Source organism: Rhodnius prolixus, unplaced genomic scaffold, assembly GCF_049639745.1.
Source record: "Rhodnius prolixus isolate KJV_2025 unplaced genomic scaffold, Rpr scaffold_2, whole genome shotgun sequence".
Taxonomy (NCBI): Eukaryota; Metazoa; Arthropoda; class Insecta; order Hemiptera; family Reduviidae; genus Rhodnius; species Rhodnius prolixus.
The window spans coordinates 40,726,503-40,747,352 of record NW_027411592.1 but is presented as its reverse complement, the minus strand read 5'-3'; the positions used below and the strand labels follow the sequence as shown (position 1 = coordinate 40,747,352).

Sequence of the window (20,850 nt, the reverse complement as noted above, 5' to 3'; positions counted from 1 at the left end):
TCAAGAAAATTTAAAAACACCAGTTTTGGTTAGAAGTGTTTAACCGAAACTTTTGTTGGATAATTATGGAAACGTGAGTAGAAATCAAGATTGAGCTTTCTGTAATTTTGGAAACGTACAACTTACTATTAGGTATATTACTTAGAGATTTTAAAAATTGATATTTTCAAAGAATAATCTGTTAGTTCGAATCCTAAGAGAGCGCAGTTCCATTCTTACAATCAGTAGCGAAAGTAAAAAAGTACGCGAGCAGGAAGAAAGCTTCTCATAAACAAATATAAAGATTTTTGGAGAGTTTCGGCTAAAGAAGGTTCTGGAGATCACTCAGCAACGTTTTTTTTTTTTTTTTTTGTACATTAGAGCTTACTAGTTTGGAGCCGGCTCTTGAAAGAATAAATGTTTATAGCATAAATTACGGCTGCAGTGGTGATTTTGTAGATGCTAGCAGCAAATGTTCTGAGATTTGAACGATTTAGAAATATTAGGCGAGAAAGAACATAAGAGAATATCTAACTTCCAAAAAACGAAGCGAAATGAAGGACATTCTTGAGCAGGCTGAGCGAGCTTTGTGATCTAGGAGGCCATTTTTTAACTATTGTTATCTGTTCTCAGACCACAATAAGGAAATTAAATAGACATAAAAAACCTGGAAGTTCAACAAATATATTAAAGAAATATCATATATATTAAATCATATCATATATCATATATAATAAAGAAATATATTAAAGAAAAAAGCTAACTGGCCTTTAGCCCATGAAAGAAACTAAGGATAAAATTATTTTGATCTTTCAAACTAGATGTTGTGCTCATTTAAAATATGAATTATTGAAGCACGCATTAAGATGGCTGCATAAAATTCTTTGTGTAAATGATAATTATGTAAAAATCTGCTTAAAGAGACTTAATTGTATTGAGTAAGCTCTATCCAAGCAATATTAGATTTAATTGGTACTCGCAATTAGTTGAACGTTTAAAAGAAATTAATTTAGAAGATTTGGGCTCTTAAGAATGCTTCCATTACAAACCTAACATATCTAAAATTTTAGAAAGGTACAGGGAACATTTTCACTGATTTAAATAAAGTAAATAACATTATGTTTAATATATTTTGGAACTCTCAAAATTTATTACAAAATGTTGGTCAACAATATTTAGATGCATCTATTTCTTTTCAAGTTGTAAGAATTTTTTCTGAAATAAGATTGGGTGGCCCTTATGTTACTAAATTTAAAAATCAATAATGTCATTTATACAATCAAACCTAAAGATCATTGTTTAATTTGTAATCAGAATGAGCCGGAAACATTAATTCACCTGTTTATCAGTTGCCCAGTCTATGAAAGTTTCAGAATCCCACTGCATATAAATAAATATAACAATCATAAAGAAGAATTTTGTAAATTAATTAATAATTTTGAAGAAAAAAATATGTATGCAATTTTTAATTATTTAAAAAAAGTTTTAAATTTAAGAGCTTATAGTCTACAAAGTTTATAAAGTAAATATGAACTTGGAACTCCTTTGTAACAGTTACATTGTATCTTTATACAAATAAAGTTTGATTTGATTTGAACTAGAGGTGTGAAGAACCAAAAATTTGGGAATTTATTTGGAAAATGCGCTTTGAAGGATAGCTATTTTTTTTTTTTATGTTTTCGGGTTTAATTCAATTTCCAAGGATCTTTGTTCCAAGGATAATTTTTTTTTATATGCTGCAATTAAAAATAAGGAACGAAGTTTTATTGCCGTAAATTGATTTTGATTTAAATAAATATTGTCAAAAATTAAGTTTAGTGGGCACTAATTAAGTTACCTCTTTTGCTTATATTGCAGTTGCAGCTGCAGATATGTAAATTCTTAATATTACGGTTGCGTGAATATCTTAAAGTATGAACGTGTTAAAATAATCATCGTGATGAGATTAATAACAGGTTCTTATTTTTATTCCTGTTATTATAGAGGTTGTAAAACATTATTCATACCTTGTAATTATTCATATCTTCTAATAATTGTTAATTACTGAATCGCTGAAAATGTTGGACAATCTTACTTAAGAACCAATTAATATCTTTGGATAATTGTCGGAGTATAATCTGAAACTCAGAATAAACGACGTCATGGATTTTAATCTCAAATGGATCGATCGTGTGGTTTAATTTCAAGTACGATTGGTTTTATCTCTCCTGTTTTAACAGTAATCACTTTAAATACTGGTTAGTGGTACTAGATTGGTTAGTTGTTGTGATTTAATGGTGTTCATATATAAAAAGTATTTTAAGATTGAATGGTAATCAACCTTTAATTGTTAATTGTTGAAATCTTACCACATTAGTAAGTATTTTTTAGGGTTAAACGTTTAAAAGTGAAAAATGAACTTTTAATTTTAATGTTTTTGCGTGTTTAATAAAGAGTTTATTAAACACGCTATTTATTGTGGCAAAATATTGAAAATTAACCTTGAAAGAGTAAAATGTTAAATTATTAGTTTGGAACAATACTGTAGCCTTCAATTCATTTTTTATTGCTTCATTCTTTAGCTTCTGATCCTGTGTATCGTGATAAACACCTTTGGAAATTAGTTCTGAGGTCCTGAAAACTCCTGAGTAGATAGTTAAATATAAAATATAGTTCTAGAATATTGGCTGTAATGGTTCGATGAACATTTATTTTTAAGGTTTTCGAATTATTAGGCCAGGACTGATGTAGCGATGAGGGTTATCGGTATATAAAGGGTAAAATAAAGTGCATGTTCTGATGAACAGGAGGAATCAATTTGGGATTTTTTAAAGGGGAGAGATCACTGTTTAGAAGATTTAGTTAAGATTAAATACTTAGATTCGATTATAACGAGGGAGGACGTTGGTGTACGAACGTTGTTACAACAGGGAAATAGGTGCTAAGCCCTCCTGCAGCTTACCCCCACAAAATAAGAACATTTCTTTAAATGCCAAATTAATGATGTATACAGGGTGTTCATTTTAAGACGGCTCAAATGCATTTCATGCTGAAACAGTTGATCTAAGCGAAAAATGGTAGAGGAAAAATTTGTTGCCCGTCACCTTTAGTTTCAGAATATGTGACTTGATTTTAGATTCCTGCCCGCATACGCGGCTAACGCGCGACCAAAAGTGAGGGTTCGCAGTTGACCCCCATTTTCATTTACAGTTTTAAAGAGTATAAAAAGTTATGAAAGAAACCGGAAACCCCAATTTGATATCTTCAAAATTAAAGGAGCTAGGCCATTTCAAAACCTGGTATTTTCTAATCGTATTTCAATTTTTTAACTTGTTATCAAAGAGAAAAAAGAGCACGTGATAGGTCATTTTTATGTATTTTTTCGTCCCCTTTCTACTAAAAATATTGCCAAGGCAATAAAGCTAGTATTTTTCTTAATATCGGTAAATAAGTCGTTTTCCGAGTGAGTTTTCTAAGAAAAATCAAATGTTAAGAGCTTTAGATGTTCTCAAGCATACACAAAATGGCTAAAAATTAATTTTACATCTGTTACAAACAAGAAGGTTTAATAATTATTTGGTAATTTTGGGAGAGTTGCGTTTAATTACCAAAAAAATTGGAAACCTCCTGCCACATATTTAAGTGATCAATATCTTTCATGTAAAGGATCAAACTCATTCCTTAATTTATCAAATAATGCACTTTACTCAACTTGTGAAGCTTGTACTGTGCCTTCAAAAGTTGAGTAAAGTGCATTATTTGATAAATTAAGAAATAAGTTTGGACCTTGGACATGAAAGATATTGATCACTTAAATATGTGGCAGGAGGTTTCCAATATTTTTGGTAATTAAACGCAACTCTCCCAAAATTACCAAATAATTTTTAAACCTTCTTGTTTTTAACAGATATAAAACTATTTTTTAGCCATTTTGGGTATAGCCGCGTATGCGGGCAGGAATCTAAAATCAAGTCACATATTCTGAAACTAGAGGTGACGGGCAACAAATTTTTCCTCTACCATTTTTCGCTCAGATCAACCGTTTAAGCATGAAATGCATTTGAGCCGTCTTAAAATGAACACCCTGTATATTAGGTTTCTGATAACTAAATTAATTTTCTAAATGTTGACCTTTAGGCCAGTGACTGGGTTCTTGACTGTAGCAGATGAACATCGACTAAACTGTTGGGAGATGCAAAGAATTGAAGGACATCATTGGAGGATGGCAACCCCAGGTGGTTGTGTAATGCGAAGAATTAGGGCCGGCTAGGAGTGGTAGGGCGGTAAAGAACGAGGGGAATGTTTCATTAAAAGAGGCCAAGATCCTGTCGTGCCTCGGGGACTCAGAAATTAAGAAAGTGATTAACCAGAGAAATCGATTTTCTTGAGTTTTCAAATAATTTAAATTGATTCTTTCGTAAATGGGTTAATTACAAATAATATTAAAAGAATATTATGTGGGTACAGAAATAAATTTAAGAAATTCAAGACTCTTCCAGGAGTAAACATGGAGGCCAAGAGGATTTTTTTGGAAAGAGGAAATCAAACAGTTTTATTCTCAAATTCGTCTCCCGCAAATCAGAAATCAAAAGGAATTTCAGAGCATTTATTTTACGATTGCTGAATCATAAAATGGAACGTGCAAAATAACTTCAATATTTCGTTCAGAAATATATGTATTATTTGTTTATTAATATTTTGTTCCAATCAAGGCGTATCAAGATCCAGAAACCTGAGAGGTGCCAATATTCTCTCGTACTATACAGAGATCTATGGGTTTATGGGTTTATTCGTAGAAACAGGAAATTTAAACCTGGCCAGCAGCACTCACATCTCTTCGTTCTGAATTCAGTGCACTTCTTCTAATTAATAATAATATACTTATATATTGAATAACGTGATTCTTGAATGGCTATGAATTTGTAAAATGACCTTAAATGTATTAAAAAGTTTTGAAATGTAATTCTATTGACATTTAATCTAATACAACTTTTTCTTATTTTAGAGGCGTTAAAATATATGAACATAATAATTGGTAGCTATTATGAACAGTTGATAGCGCTGGGGATGATTAGTAACTTCCAGAGGAGGTCCCGGCTTTAAAGTCAGATGTGCCACCCATAGATTTTCTCTTCGTATGAGCCTTAACAGTTCACTGGCCGATGGTTGACAGTGTAGCTGGAGAACAGTGGCCTAGGCCGGAAGTGCTTTGAGAAGAATCCGGTGGCAGTGACACGACTTAAAAAGAAGTAATTGGTAACGAAAAGTTGTACCTCAAGAAACTAAATTTTCGTGATCTAGAAGATTATATTTTAAAAGTCCGTGATAAAAATTTAAAAAAAAAAAAATCAGAAAAAAAGGAGGTTATTAAAAGTTGCAAGGTTGCGTGCTAAAGCTACTTTTCCAAGTCATTTAGTTTGCCTACATGTTACAAAATTCATGGATAAAAAAAAGTAAACTGTAACTCAAGTATCTATCTAAACAAATGTAATAAATAGACTATTAGAAATCCCAGGATTCATTTTCGTGTACAATCCGTAGAAGTAAGAGGTATAGAATAAACTTCTGGTGGAAAAAATTTCTCTTAACTCCATTGTATTAATCCATTCAACTCCCCTACAAAGTTTTCAATATGGCTAGAAATAGATTACCATTAATTGCAGCAAATCATATCATTAATGAAAATATATTTTGGGCTAAAGATATAAATGGTTAGCTGGAAAAATATGGGATAAATGAAAGAATAAATGCAAGTAATGTACGCAGCTGGGACCGATATTTCCATCTTCTTTGTGATCAAGTTCAAATTAAATTAAAAAATCAGTTTATGGAGAGAATGGCGGCTTATGATCAGTATCCCATTTACAGAGTACTGGAATGTAACTGGGCCCAAAACACCACAGTGCAACAGCCCATTTGATCATTTGAGATGGATAATGAGAACAAGAACTGGGATGTTGAATTTAGAGCGACAGTTTGCTCCACTGTTAGAAGATGTTCCCTTATATTGTGAATTATGTGGTTGCTACATTTCTGATAGGACGTATCACTATTTGGCTGACTATTCCCGGTTTAGTGAGATAAGATTGAAAAGGCTTAGGCAGCAGTGCCTTTCTGGACATGATATAATAGATTATCTGAATAGAAAGCATTGGGCTTCATTGGCAAACTTTTGCAAGCCGATATATGTTATAGGTTATAAGGTCGAAATTTTTTAGTCCTGTTTCTTCCACATCTCGTACTAGCATGTGACATTTTGTTTAGCTTCTATTACTGCATGTATTATATATTGTCATATTATTATTGTAATTCTTTATTGGCAGAACTACTATCATTGCTGTTGCTATCATCCATATTATTATTATTTATTTTTTGTTCAACTGTAAATTCCACCAACGGTCAGTGATCACGGTAGCCGTCTTTATCTTTTCTTTCCGTTTTTCTTTTAATTATAGAATGAATGAATGCTAGTTGTTTTATTTATTATTTAATATAAAATAATTATTGTTTTAGATGATAAGTATAAACATAGTTAAGAAGAAGAAGATATATTTGTTCAAGTTAGATGCATTATTATTTTGTATTGCATACAGGGTGTTCATTTTAAGACGGTTCAAATGCATTTCATGCTTAAACGGTTAATCTGAGCAAAAAATGGTAGAGGAATAATTTGTTGCCCGTCACCTCTAGTTTTAGAATATGTTTTAGAATATGTGATTTTAAATTCCTGCCCGCATACGCGGCTGACGCGCGACCAAAAGTAAGGGTTCGCAGTTGACCCCCCATTTTCATGTACACAGTTTTAAAGAGTATAAAAAGTTATGAAAGAAACCGAAAACCGCAATTCGATATCTTTAAAATTAAAGGTGCTAGGCCATTTCAAAATCTGGTATTTATTAATCATATTTCAATTTTTTAACTTGTTATCAAAGAGAAAGAAGAGCACGCGATAGGTCATTTTTATGTATTTTTTTCATCCTCTTTCTACTAAAAATATTGCCAAGGCCGTAAAGCTAGTATTTTTCTTAATATCGGGAAATAAATCGTTTTCCGAGTGATTTTTCTAAGAAAAATCAAATGTTAAAAGCTTTAGATGTTCTCAAGCATACACAAAATGGCTGAAAATTAATTTTACATCTGTTACAAACAAGAAGGTTTATTAATTATTTGGTAATTTTGGGAGAGTTGCATTTAATTACCAAAAAAATTGGAAACCTCCCGGAACATATTTAAGTGATCAATATCTTTCATTTAAAGGATCAAACTTGTTTCTTAATTTATCAAATAATGCACTTTACTCAACTAGTGAAGCATGTACTGTGCCTTCAAAGGTGCCACCTCAGATACAGAGAGCAGTTGATAACCTCCTGGCTAACCTGGCTTGCGAGCCAGAGGAGGCACAGTACACTCTAATAACCACAATTTCAAACTCAGGGGATCTCATACAAATATTTGTGGTAAAAACTCCGAATCAAAAGATTTTGAAGAATCGATGACGACCGTAAGTTAAAATAAGTATTCTTATATTCATAATCGAATGACACCTCATTCATGAAAATCGGTTCGCGTGTTTAGGCGCTACGCAGTTTACAAAAAAGGTAACAACAACAAGAAGAACAAGAACAAGAACAAGAACAACAACAATTTCTGAAAAAGCCGTTTTTGCTCATTTTCAGCAACTTTTTTCTCAAAACCTATTAGATCTGGGTTGTTGCAAAAAAATTACAGTTATAAAGGAGGGTTTGCCCTTTATTTTAAAGAAAATTCGGGAATTTTATCTTTTATAGAAAAAGAGAAAAAAATTGTCAAAGTTGGGTGTTTTTCAACGTTACACTTTTTCGTGCAGTTTTTGACGATCAACCCTTATACAACTGTCCGGACAGTTTTAATACAATTATTGCATAAGGGTTTATCATCAAAAACTGCAAGAGAAAGCGTAAAAATGAAAAACATCCAACTTTGTTAATAAAGTTCAACTAATAAGAATTCAGTGTAAAATTAATTTTCTAAATTTAATTAAAAATAGATAGAGCGGAAGTGCCGATTGACTAACCACATTTAGCGATTTTTTTGCAATTCATTTAAAATTTGATTGCGGAAAGAGCAACTCGTGTGAGTGTACGCACCAGATATTTTCGCATTATTTTCTGGATTTTTTTTTATTTTTGCCCAACAAAATAAATTCTTTTTTCTTGCCCATCGAAATCAATAATAGAAACTTATTTATTCAAATTGACTTCAACATCTATAATTCACCTACCAGATCGATTGCAGTGCCTTATTGACACTATTGGGTCACTAAATTTTTGGCATTTAATTTGTTTTTCTCTAAATACACTATTCAATACTTGAATGTTCGGTTTATGTGGATATTGAATTATTAAATATTTCAGATGACTCATAGTACTGATTAACATTTCGCACACTTAGTTTATTAACCTAAAATAAACTACCTCATTTGAATTTATAAAAAAAACATCACATTTTTAGTTTAAGATTTTTTTTTCAACGCTGTTCGCCTCTAGATCATCTCTGGCAGTAATGTAAGAAACTCCAGCGAGATGTTGCCAGTGGGCAGCTTCTAGCCTCCTGATGATCCAGCCAAGAATACTTCTTACATCAGATTCACTAATTCAATTTTCATTGCATCAAATTAGATTTTAAAAAAAAGAAAAGAATTGCATTTAGAGCTGGAATACTGGGTAGTATCATTTTGTGGGAATTAGATCTCTTTGTTAAAAACCTTTATGGAAGAGTCTGCCCAAAAGCTAATTGTTGCTAGAGTAAGGATTTGTCAATTCATTCATTACCATTATTTATGATGGAGCTAATGATCATTGAAACAATACGCTCAAAGAAAATAACATAATAATAAAACCTTTTTTAAAATATATTGTTAAGACTAATGTAAAATATGTATGTATTTATTAGTAACGGACAAACTTTAACCTCATCCTTCTCTCTAAAACTTCTCCAAATAAGACATTCTAATCTATACATAAAATTTAAGGGAAATTTTGAATTTTCTAGTACAAAAGAATTCATTGAATTTGCAGTTTTGGATGTCAAAACAACTTTTTGTCTGGTCACCACTTTTAGCTTCAAAACGAAGTAAAGTACAAATCTAACAAACTACCCACAATTGAATTTTTTTTCTTGAAGAAAAAAGTATGAAACATTGTAATAATGATTCATTAAAATAGATAAATTAAGACGTAATGATGTTATCGATCTATAATTTATCAACAACAATGACAGTACACTAAACGTTGAATGACTAATAAGTTATTTTGTTCGGTTTCTGTTTTGTTTTAGGCTTTGTAGCGATTAAGGAGCAATAATTAATATGCAGAAGTAAATAAAATGTTTGATAAACAATGCATTTAATAATATTAATTTAACGGGAACGCTCTTCTAAAAAATTTACTTGCCAAGAATCTGGTCAATGTATTATTCTCTCCTTTTATTACTATTGAATTTTACCAAAAAAAGGGATAATTTTTGGGTTCATTTTTAAAATCAATGTTTATTACAGTCCGTATTGAATACTCGAAAAGTGCTAAGTAACTGTTATGGGGGCGTAACTCTGTAAATCATCGCTATATTTTAGTAAAATTTAGCAGGAAAAAGAAGCAGAGGAATTATTGCAATCGTACCGCATTCGCAGTTTGATTTATTTTTGCCTTTTTAGGGAGAAGTACTGTATTCGCGATTGAATTTCTAATAACGAGATTGCTATTTACCTCTACATAAATTTTTACTTTCAAGTTTTATTTTAAACGTTTATCAAGATTTTTTTTAAATAATTTTGTTTAGTTCTTTGTAGACATGAACTCTAAGTATCATTTTAAACAATCTCTCCAATGGTAAATAAAGTTTCTCAGGTACACAGTACCAAGTTGTAATGAAAGTATTGCTTATTACAAATGTTAAGAAAAACTGTGAACCAGATTTACAGAATAGACTTTTAAAGGTTTGAAACTTTCTGGAAAAAGGCATTATAGGTTATTTTAAAAGTTAGAATGCTAATTAAAGAAATATTTAGCAATTAATTACTTATACTATATAAAAAAATAATTGGATTTATATTTATGACGAATATATGACATTGAGTCAGAAGTTTATGTGCTTGGGTGTCCATAACATCAAGGCATTATTACAAACTTTTTAACCAACATAAATCCTAATATTTATTTATCATTAGATACATTTAAAGTTTTCAAATCATGGAACAAAGATAAAAATCTATAAGTACAAAAATCTTCTTAACAAAAACTTACAGCTTAAAAAGTTAAGTATAAGAGTTGATTAAACGACACAAGGTTCACAAATTAGCAAGTTCCTAACATTTCATTCATACTTCAGTTCCTAATTTCAGCCATTTAAAAACGTACGAAAAAGCTTTTATAAAACTTGTCATATTCGTATGTATGTTTCCCTTAACTCCTGTTTTAAATTTCTGCCGTTTGCTCGTACTTTTGAATAATAAGTCCACAGTATATCATCTTTTTACGTTGATCGAACTTTCTATGTAAAAAATTACAGGTTAGTAATACCCAGCAAAAATTATCTTTATTAAAGCTATCCTGTAGAACAGTTGTATAAGGTTTGATCGTCAAAAACTGCACGAAAAAGCGTAACGTTGAAAAGCATCCAACTTTGACAATTTTTCTTTTAAATTGGAATTAATAAGGTGAAATTTCCATAAATGATTTAGTATTTAAATTAGAATAAAAGAAGCAATTCTTGTATAGAATAAGTTAAAAATGGTAGTTAGATAGATAACGAAAATATCAACCAATATTAAGAGAGTGCTTAACGCAGTCTCTATCAACCCAACACCTTCCTCGCCAACTATCTGCAGCCCTACTTTCTTTATTTACTTCTCAGAACACGTTAAACATGAAAAACGCTTAAAAAGTGCACATCTCAAAACACGTAAAAGCTAAGCAAATATTATCAGGGTACAAAAACATGCTAGTTCGTAATTGTAAATATATCATTAAAAAAAATTTAAATTCTAACTGTATAACCTTGATCAACTATGATTAAATGTATACCGACACATTCAGGTGGAGGAGAAATTAGCATTACCTTCTTATCTGCGGATGGAAGTAAAGCACGAACAGTGTGGCAGTCAGTGCTAGGAATTACATTACAATAATTTTTGCTAGATAATTCAACTTCGTGATTGCCTGCGGATGAGGTTGAACCAATCGATCGCCTTGTATATTATATATATCTGGTAGTAGATAAGTTTACAGCTGTACATTTATTATTAGGAAAATTCTTTGATAACACCTACAAACATGGAAGACATAAAACGGATTTATTTTCTTTTTTTTCGAGAAGTCTCGAAATTCGCTTTGACGTTTTCCATTAAATATTATACTAATTGCATAGATAGATTTATTCGTTACATTTTCCTTCTGAAAATGAAAATTAAGGCGTGTCTATAGGAGGATTGCGGTTATGGTTCACTCTAGTGTCATTTAAGTGTACTGCACGGTCCTGCAGTATTATTAATTATTCACGAAAAGAAGAATATTAATTGATAAAATCCCGATTTTTATTTTTTTTATTTTCTGCGAATTTCTCGAAATCGGATTTTTTAAATAATTTCTCTTATATTTTTTATGTACGTCTGTATCTATGACATTTAATAAAAATATGTTTCTAAGAATGGATGGGAGAAATATTGTTTGATCCTGACACTTACATCATATTAAAAAGGATTTATTGAGCTGCTAAAATTCTGGATTTGGAGTTTTGAAAAATCGAAGAGTTTGTTTGGATTTTATGGTTTTTCTCGAAAATAGTACAGTTCAATGCATTCATTAAAATTAGTTTACCGACTACTTTTTTAAAATTGATGTTAACTCTGGATTAAAACTATTTTCTGTGAAACTGATATTAGAAATTACTGGTGGCCATTTCTGCGAATTAAATGATTTTATCATCTGGATAATTTAAGACTGTTGCTAAAAATTGCGTGTTTACTACAAAAAAAGAATCCGTTAAAATGTTTCACTTAAGCTGTAGTAGGGAAATGCAGAAAGATCAAGTCGTGCGAGGGTTTCAATCAAGATTGTTTTTCTTCAAAGTTTAATGTTGATTAATAAAGTTTTTGAGTATGCCAGTGTACTCAAGGTTTAATTAAATATTTTCTTTTCATTTTCCTAGTAGGCAACTAGGTTTGTTGGATATGTTTAAATTATGTAAGAAAAAAATAATTTAAAACAGTAAATAACTGATATTGTGGCAATAAATTTGCATTATCTAATCTGTATTTTTTTTGTTCGGAGTATTTTGTATTGCGACCTTTAACTAGGTCTATTGTGCTCCTATTTTTGCCATATGAGGCGCTGCACAATATTCTACCACGAATTCTAAATTAATGGGAGTAAAGTTGGAGCGCAATTAAGAAAACTTACGCATCTTGAGTCAAATCACTCCTCCCCAAAATTAAGGTTGCTAAAAATATTTTTAGGAAAACTCCCAAAGAATATTCTAGACATATTATGTTCCTCTTTAATCTCTGTTATAATCAGGTCTTTTATCTCTTTGGTGTCCAATAAACTCTTCTTTGCAAAGTCCCAGTGAGTTATTCCAAAACTAGTCTTAAATTCAAAAGATGGAAGTGTTCTAATAGGGGAATACAGCTTCTCAAACCCTGGTAATTGCCCAGGTTCTCTAAAGAGTACCTCAATAACTGATGACTCTCTGGAGTACCTCTAGGAAAAGAAAGAAGTCATTAGATTGGGATTATTAATCTCTAAATACCTTAATATTCTTTCCCACCAATAGCGGGATATATCCTCTTCATCCAGCCTTCATTTTCGAAGGCTTTCTTCCTGCAGAAGTAAAATATTCTTCCAAGTCCGCGTTAACTCAGAAAGGCTTCATTTTTGATATAATCACTCTTCAGCACAGATCGGAATACCTTGGATTTTTCTAGTATTGATATCCTTTTCCTGAATGCTTCATTCCCTCTCTCCCCTCAAATAACTACCTTAGCTAGTCTGAGGATATCTACCTTTGCTCTGCTTTTAGCAAGATAATGGGCTGTGGGGTTGAAGATTACCTCGATTCCGATTATTGAGCCAGTCTACTTACTTTTTCTTTTCGCCTAATTCTATATTTAATGGTCATGGAAGTACAACGAGGAAATAGAGATTGGATCTGTAATAGACGCTTTACTTTTTTTAATTGATTAATTACTTTAATTACTTATAAAAACTATAAAAAATTACTTATAAAAAAAGTTTTATAAAATCAGCGATTGTCTAGATTTCTTTGCAATGAATTTTTAAATTTCTCTTATTCTGTAATAAGAGTAAATATCTCTCTAGATGTTTTAGAAAGAATGTTTCAAGAAGTTGAGGAACTCAGAATACCTAGTTTTTTTTCTAAGGATAAGCTTTAAGTAATGACGAATACAAGTAGTGCAAGGAAAGTGTGTAGCCTAAACATGTCAGGGTTCAAGGTTACTGTTCTTTACTAACCTTGTAGGGCATTGTTCTCTTAGAAAAATCAATTTTTTTAACATGAAAAATTTAATTATATATATTAAAGTGTTTACTAGGTTGTAAATAAAAAAAAAAAACTAGTAAGGTCGCCTAAAGAAATTAAAAAAAAAACAAATCTGGGTGTGCACTTATACATTGTAATTAATTTTTTATGAAACTTAAAGAAAGTGGAGAAACCACCTTTCTCAGAACCTTACTAAATCAATATTCCCTAAAAGAAGGTTTTGTACTAACGAGATAGGCCTAAAGTTGTTGAATTCAAGTTTAAATGAAACCATTTGATGCCAGCTCAAAAAAATTGCAGTAAATTCTAATAAAGCCATTTTATACTGGTACATTTCTTGTGGCCTGATAATTTATCTAACTCAGAATTTTGGTTTGACATTTCAGTTTCAAAAATATTATTAAAACTGTAATTTACTGAAACAGAACATAATATCACCCTTCCCATATAAAAAGCACTTGAAGTTTTAAGGAAAAAAAAAAAAGATTCCAAATACGTTATAGACTTGAATTTTTGAGACATGTACGTGATGTTTAAAGATATCGTTGAAACCATTTTCGAAAATATCGTTTAATATTGACATCTTACAACAAATAGGAGCTGATTCTTTGCAGCATAAAACTTTTTTATTATTTTAACGTAATAAGACATTAATAGTTACTGAAAATTTGGGTAGGTCTATAGTACTTATTTGGCTAATCGTTGATATTATCTTTTGTAACTGAGAGTACATTTATAAGCAGACAGGACAGAGTACACTCCAACCTTACATATAACAATGTAAAATAAAATTATATAATTGTCAATAGCATAAACCCTGAAGAAGACCTAGTCCCTACGTTAAAACCTTGGCAAAAATAAAAAATAATGATTGAAATTGGCAATATTCTTTCTTCCCTTTAAACAGGTAAGTTTTGTTAAGCAAAAACAAAATCAAAATAGAATTAGAATTAGAGAAATGTTTGAGTGAGTTCATATTTCTTTTTCTTATCATTCAACAGAGTAAAAGCAAGAAAACAATTATTATTTGTTTTGTTGTGTTTTATTTATGTTCATGTAATAAGTATTTTAAAAAAAATATCTTTTTGTGTGTTTCACGCGCTGAGCTTCTGCTTTTATAAAAACTTGTGTTTTAAAGAAGCAAATAAATTATTCCATTCTTTTCTTCATTCTATTCATATTTCTTTTCCTATTCTATGCAGTTACTTACTTCGCCAGGCAACTGGAAACCTTTTACTGAGTCAATTTTCATATCAAGGCTACTGGGGGGGAACTTACTGTAAACTTACAGTTTTACTTAATGAAATGTTAATACGAGGGTCGTTTGAAAAGTCCGTGCAAAAATAAAAATTACTTAATTTTTTGGGGTAAACCTTCTTTATTTTTCAACATAGTCTCCTTTTAGGCTTATACACTTCGTCCAACGCTGCTCTAGTTTGTTGATCCCTTCCGAATAATAGGATTTGTCCAAGTCTGAAAAATAGCCATTCGTTTCTGCAATCACCTCCTCGTTTGAATAAAATCTTTTTCCCGCCAGCCATTTCTTCATATTGGGGAATAAATAGTATTCCGAGGAGCCAAGTCTGGAGAATAGGGGGGATGTGAAACGAGTTGGAACCCTATTTCCATTAATTTTGCGATCACAACTGCTGAGGTGTGAACTGGTGCGTTGTCGTGATGGAAAAGGACTTTTTTGTGGGCCAATCGTGGGCGTTTTTCTTGCAGCTCGGTTTTCAAACGGTCCAATAACGATGAATAATATGCACCTGTAATAGTTTTATCCTTTTCTAGATAGTCGATGAGGATTATTCCTTGCGAATCCCAAAAGACAGTCGCCATAATCTTTCCGGCCGAAGGAACGGTCTTCGCCTTTTTTGGCGCAGATTCCCCCTTGGTAACCCATTGTTTAGTTTGTTCTTTGGTCTCAGGAGTGTAGTGATGTATCCATGTTTCAACCACAGTGATGAAACGACGCTTAAAGTCCTGCGGATTCTTCTGGAACAGCTGCAAACCGTCCTTGCAATACTTCACACGATTTCGTTTTTGGTCAAGCGTGAGCAATCGCGGCACCCATCTTGCGGATAGCTTTGTCATGCCCAAATGTTGATGCAAAATATTATGTGCCCGTTCATTCGAGATGCCCACAGCACTAGCAATCTCACGCACCTTCACTCTTCTGTCATCCATCACCATATCATGGATTTTATCAATGATTTCTGGAGTAGTAACCTCAACAGGGCGTCCAGAACGTTCAGCGTCACTTGTGCCCATATGGCCACTCCGAAAATTTTGAAACCACTTATAAACTGTTCTAATCGAAGGTGCAGAGTCACCATAATGTTTATCAAGCTTCTCTTTAGTCTCCTGAGGCGTTTTGCCTTTCATAAAGTAGTGTTTAATCAACACACGAAATTCTTTTTCGTCCATTTTTTGAAAATCACTCGACTTCCTCGATTCAAACGAATGCCAAACACAAAGAAATAGACCGATCTGGCTGAAACTTGGTGTGTGTTCTTCCAAGAGATGCTACTAACTAAACATAACCTCGATACGCGCCAGTAGTGCTATCTCTCTGACTTTGCACGGACTTTTCAAACGACCCTCGTACAATAAACAGCCAACCAAGATTTTGCAAATAGAAAGAAATTGCGAATTAGAACTTTCAGAATTGAACTAAAAGAAAGGCATATGAGTTTGCATTCAAGATTTACTTTAACCAATACTAATTTTGAATAATTTATTAATAAAGTTTAATAAAAGACTAAATAGTTTTCATACATTTGCTCTTTCTATAAATTAAAATTTTTGTTGCTTTATTGAAGAAGCTAGTAATTTTCATTTCATTTCTATTCGAAGTTGGCAATGACCTTTCACCTTATGTGAAAATTGTGACAACGTTAAATGAGTTTGTGTTGTATTTGGGCGTGGTGATGTATTCACCTGTACTAACACGTGCCAGTTGTTGAACATTAAAATTGCATATGTCAATTGCAAAGCAAGGTTGTTTTATCTGGCTGGATAGGCTGTGCCCTTTTCACTCTTCATTTATTATACTGTTAAAATTTTTAGTGAATACCTACGAATAGTGGTCGAAGTAATATTTTTCAATTTCGTACAAAAAATTCTTTCATTTTTCACAGCTGTACCGCCCGAAGAGAGCCTGTTTCATTTCCGATCAGTCTTAAATAATGTTCTAAAACCTGTATACATATATGTAACCTCTTGGCTGCTTTGGTCTCCCAGGGTCACTCTTAGCTTCTTTGATGTCCAATTTTAGTCAAATAGTTCAACTTCATGGTTATCACAAAATCTGGTTTGTCATATAAGCTTTCTAGTTCCTTATTTTAGCGAATACTATTGATTTTCCAATTCTTCACCAACCCAAAAATTGTCCCTTCCCTCCCCACAATTCAGCCTGATTTCTTTTGCAGATGTCAGTCTACGTTTCCAACCGATTGATCACCAGGGTATTTAAAATGATTTTGTAAACGATGACTTTTGCATTTTTATTCAAACTCCTATCATGAACAGTCTGGTTTTCAAAGCATTTATTTCTTCCATTATTCTGTTATTAATGCAAAGCTGAGTACTTAAATTCATTTGTTTTGAAGTTGTATTTTTCAACCATCTTCTACCACAAATTTCTTCGTTTTCTCTTAGTAACCGTATACTCACCGACTTACGTTTGTTCACACTAAGTCTAAACGTCACAGCTCCTTCTTCTAAACTCTTGTAGGGTGATTTGAGCGCTTCTACAGACCTCGCTTTAGTAACACGTCATCCGCATAAACGAGGCATTGATGAGAAAGGCGGTTTTACACATTTCCTCCCGGATTTATGAATATTTTCCATTCAGTAATCTTTAGATTCTAAAAATTTGCCATCAAGCTTTCTGAAATAAAGTTATGTGGAAATTTTTTGGTTTCAATGTTTACTTTTTACTAACCTGAAGAGTAAAGAAAGATAGTGTTTTTAAAAAACTTATTACTAAAAAATATTTGCTTAAAATTGAAGCTATCTCTGCCACACATAAATTGAACAATAATTCATTAAAAACTAATTTTAATTTCCTCGCTGACTTAAAAAAATATACTGCAACGGAATGCAACGAACGCATGCTTAGACAGCAATTAATGTATTGAACTTTTTTGGCTTGAAATATATTACAATATTTAGTAAAGTTTCTCAATTGAAAACGACTGCCTGTTACATTTTGAAGACGTTGGTAGCTTCATACCCTTCTAAAGGCAGGCTTCGGTTGTAGTTTTCTGATGTCATAAGCTGCTTTTGTGAGCTAATAGTTTATTTTATTTTTTAATAACAAAGCCATGTATTCATATTTCGAAAAATATTTTAGGTAGCTTCAGCTTGAAGCTGGCCAAGAAGCCACGCTATTGTAATGTATTCTTGTAACTGGAAATTTTATAACTACCACTTCTAATTTGAAATGCATTTAAAATTACTGGTCTAATACAAATCGTCTACATAACATGTATTTTTCTCTGTTTCCAAGGCGATGAGATAAGCAATTTATAAGCATTTTGAATTTTGAATAGCTTTGTACAATGAGTTTTTGAAAATATTAAGTAACGTATTAAGAAATAAATAAGCGATGACTCCTCCTCTCATTATCCAGGCCAAGTTAATTCGTAGCAACCTAGTGCCGAGCAACCCTTGGTATTATTGATGTGGCATGTCTCACGGAACATCTGAGAAATACTAAATAATTAAACATAGTGAATAATTTGGCTTTATACTAAGTACTAAGCACGCTACCATCTTTAAATGTTCAATCAAATATCTCTCAATAGTTTAATTTGCCTTTTACTTCCTTGATCTACTGCTATAAAAGGAAGTATTGTGATCACCTAAAATCTGTAAAATGTTTATAAATTTTCTTTAAAATCTTGCGATATTGATATAAAGGGATATTGTAGTAGCCCTGCAATAATTAATAACATTGTGTGTAAGGGTAAATTTCTATTTTTTATTGCTTTATCTCTTCGTAAAGTGTGGAAAGACTCTTAGCTGTGAAATATATTTAATAGCTAAATTTCCATAAGCTATTAAACAATAAATTATATTCATAAAAATGGGCTCTAATGGCCTTAGCTGTAAAAAAAAAAAAAAAAAAGAAGTTATAAACAACTGTAAAGTATTATTGTTCTCTTTTTTTGGTGACTGATTCATTAACCCAAAGATTATTGCCAATTCCAATAATAACTTTTCTTTTCTGTTTTTTGCCAACCTTTAGACCTAGCGAGTAAGTCATCTTCAGGCTTTATATTTATTAGCAATTATAATTTGTTTTGTATTGTAAACAATAAAGGTTTGTTTGTCTTCAGTTCTAACTGTTTAGGTACTCCTGACAGAATAATTTAATGTACGAGTAGACAGGGTGACCAGAGTCCTTTAAACAATAAAGGATCTCTTCGATGGGACAATGAGTCCTTAAGCACTTTTAATGGAAATTTCTGTCCAGGTAACCTCGAACCACTCTCGCCGGGCAACCATCTTGTTGAAAATATATATCTAGCCGACGTTGTAGATGAACATCTTCAAGCAGAACTGGCAAAATGTCTCTGAAAAAAAAGTTAGATACCTTTCACCAGTTAAGTTCTCTCTGTAGAAGTATGGGCCGATTAGTTGATTTCCTATAACTCCACCCAAACGTTTGTAGAAAAAACCACCTGAATGTCGAATACTTCTAGCCTGCCTAGATCTTGACTTCGCCACCATAAGTGCTGCTACAAGCAAAGCGTGGGAGTCCAGAGTTTTGGCTTGCCTATCCGTTGGTTGTGCCCAGTTTGAATAGATTCTTTAAAAAAAATAACGTAATTTTGACAGTAAACTGAAATTTGTTTTTTCTTATTTTAAATACCCATAACTTTTGAAAAACCTAACCGATTTCAAAAAAAATTTTGTTGTTTTTATGAGCTCAAATACTACAAAAAATATAACGTTCCATTTGAAAAATAAAAGTTGGATGCTGTATCTCGAGATACAGAGGTTTAAAAAAATGGGTCAATCACTGAAAATAAACTAGACTAAAAATGATTAAATACGTGTATTTATTTTTTCGAAATTTCCCGTCGTTAAAAAAAAAAGTGGGTGGAGTATATAACTTTGGTCACCCTGTATACAGTATATTAAATATTAATTTATAAACAATTATAAATCTACGCCTTTTCCTGTTTGTTATTTAACGACAGAATTTACAGGTGAGAAAGGTGAAAATGATGTCCAAAGTAATCCGATACAGTAATATGGTTTTTGCTTCATTTTCTATTATTTTCAGAAAAAAAAAAGGTAAAAGATAAAAGCTTTCAGTTAACGTTTATTATTACTAGCAGTTTTTTAAAATTTAATGATCACATTGATTTTGTTATTGTTTTAATTTCTGATAAATTGTACGCATATAAAACAGTTAAGGATTCTGATTTTGCAGAATGAAATGTATAATTTATAAAAGCAAACTTTTGTAAGAAACAATTCAACACAAAAAACTTGCTTTTTTTTAACCTAAGTAAGCATAGTGTATCTCAGGGAAAGAAAATCCTGCGAGTATTTCCTGAACAGATTTTCTTTGCACTTTTATTTAAATCTCAGTTATAATCCTTTGCTGAATACGATTCAAAAAAATTTTACTATAACAAAAAAAAAAACCTCCAGTGGTGAGGTTGCCGTGAATAGGGGTATTAATTGTGTGGTTGGAGGCGGCATAAACACTAGTGGAAGCGATGGATATGATGAATGGCGTTGGTAATCATCCCGTCCTTGGTAGAGCTCGCTAGTGGATGCCGCTTTCAAGGACTCCCCTTACCAAGTCAAATATAATCCTCTAGTATTTGTTTTCTTTTAGTTTTTTTCCCCCTAATTATTATATATTATTAAGATTCCTTATTAGTTTTCGTTCCTTATTAGAGCTCTCAGTTCTTTCATCTCACGAAAACAAAAATTGGTGCGAAACACACGTTTAATATGGAAGTATCGATGAATGCAGTTGTTTTTTTAAAGTATGTTCCGCGAAAATTGGGGTTTTCCGTGAAAAGATAATAATAATAAATAATATTATTAATAGTAATAATTGTAGTAAAATTGTAACGCATTTCAGAAAAAGTAAAACCAAAAATCTAAAAGTTATTGAGTTATCAATCCGACTTCATGTTTATGAATGAGTTGATATTGTACTTATACTGTCTATGAAGCACAATTCGTTCTAATTTCCGAAATGGTGTTTTCACAGAAAAAAAACACCGTTTTTAGATTTACTGAGTCAGAGTGAAAGTGAGTTTAGAATGTGGCGTGGGTGTGCTTCATGAAACATTCACATGAAACATTTTCTTGAAACAAATAGCA

The 20,850-nt window shown here is 31.7% G+C and overlaps 1 protein-coding gene across 2 annotated transcripts in view; it reads left to right on the top strand.

The window, feature by feature from the left end:
- LOC141449656 (serine/threonine-protein kinase NIM1-like) overlaps positions 1-20,850 on the top strand; it is a 112,575-nt gene that overhangs the window by 4,981 nt on the left and 86,744 nt on the right. The gene's annotated exons all lie outside the window — the stretch shown is intronic.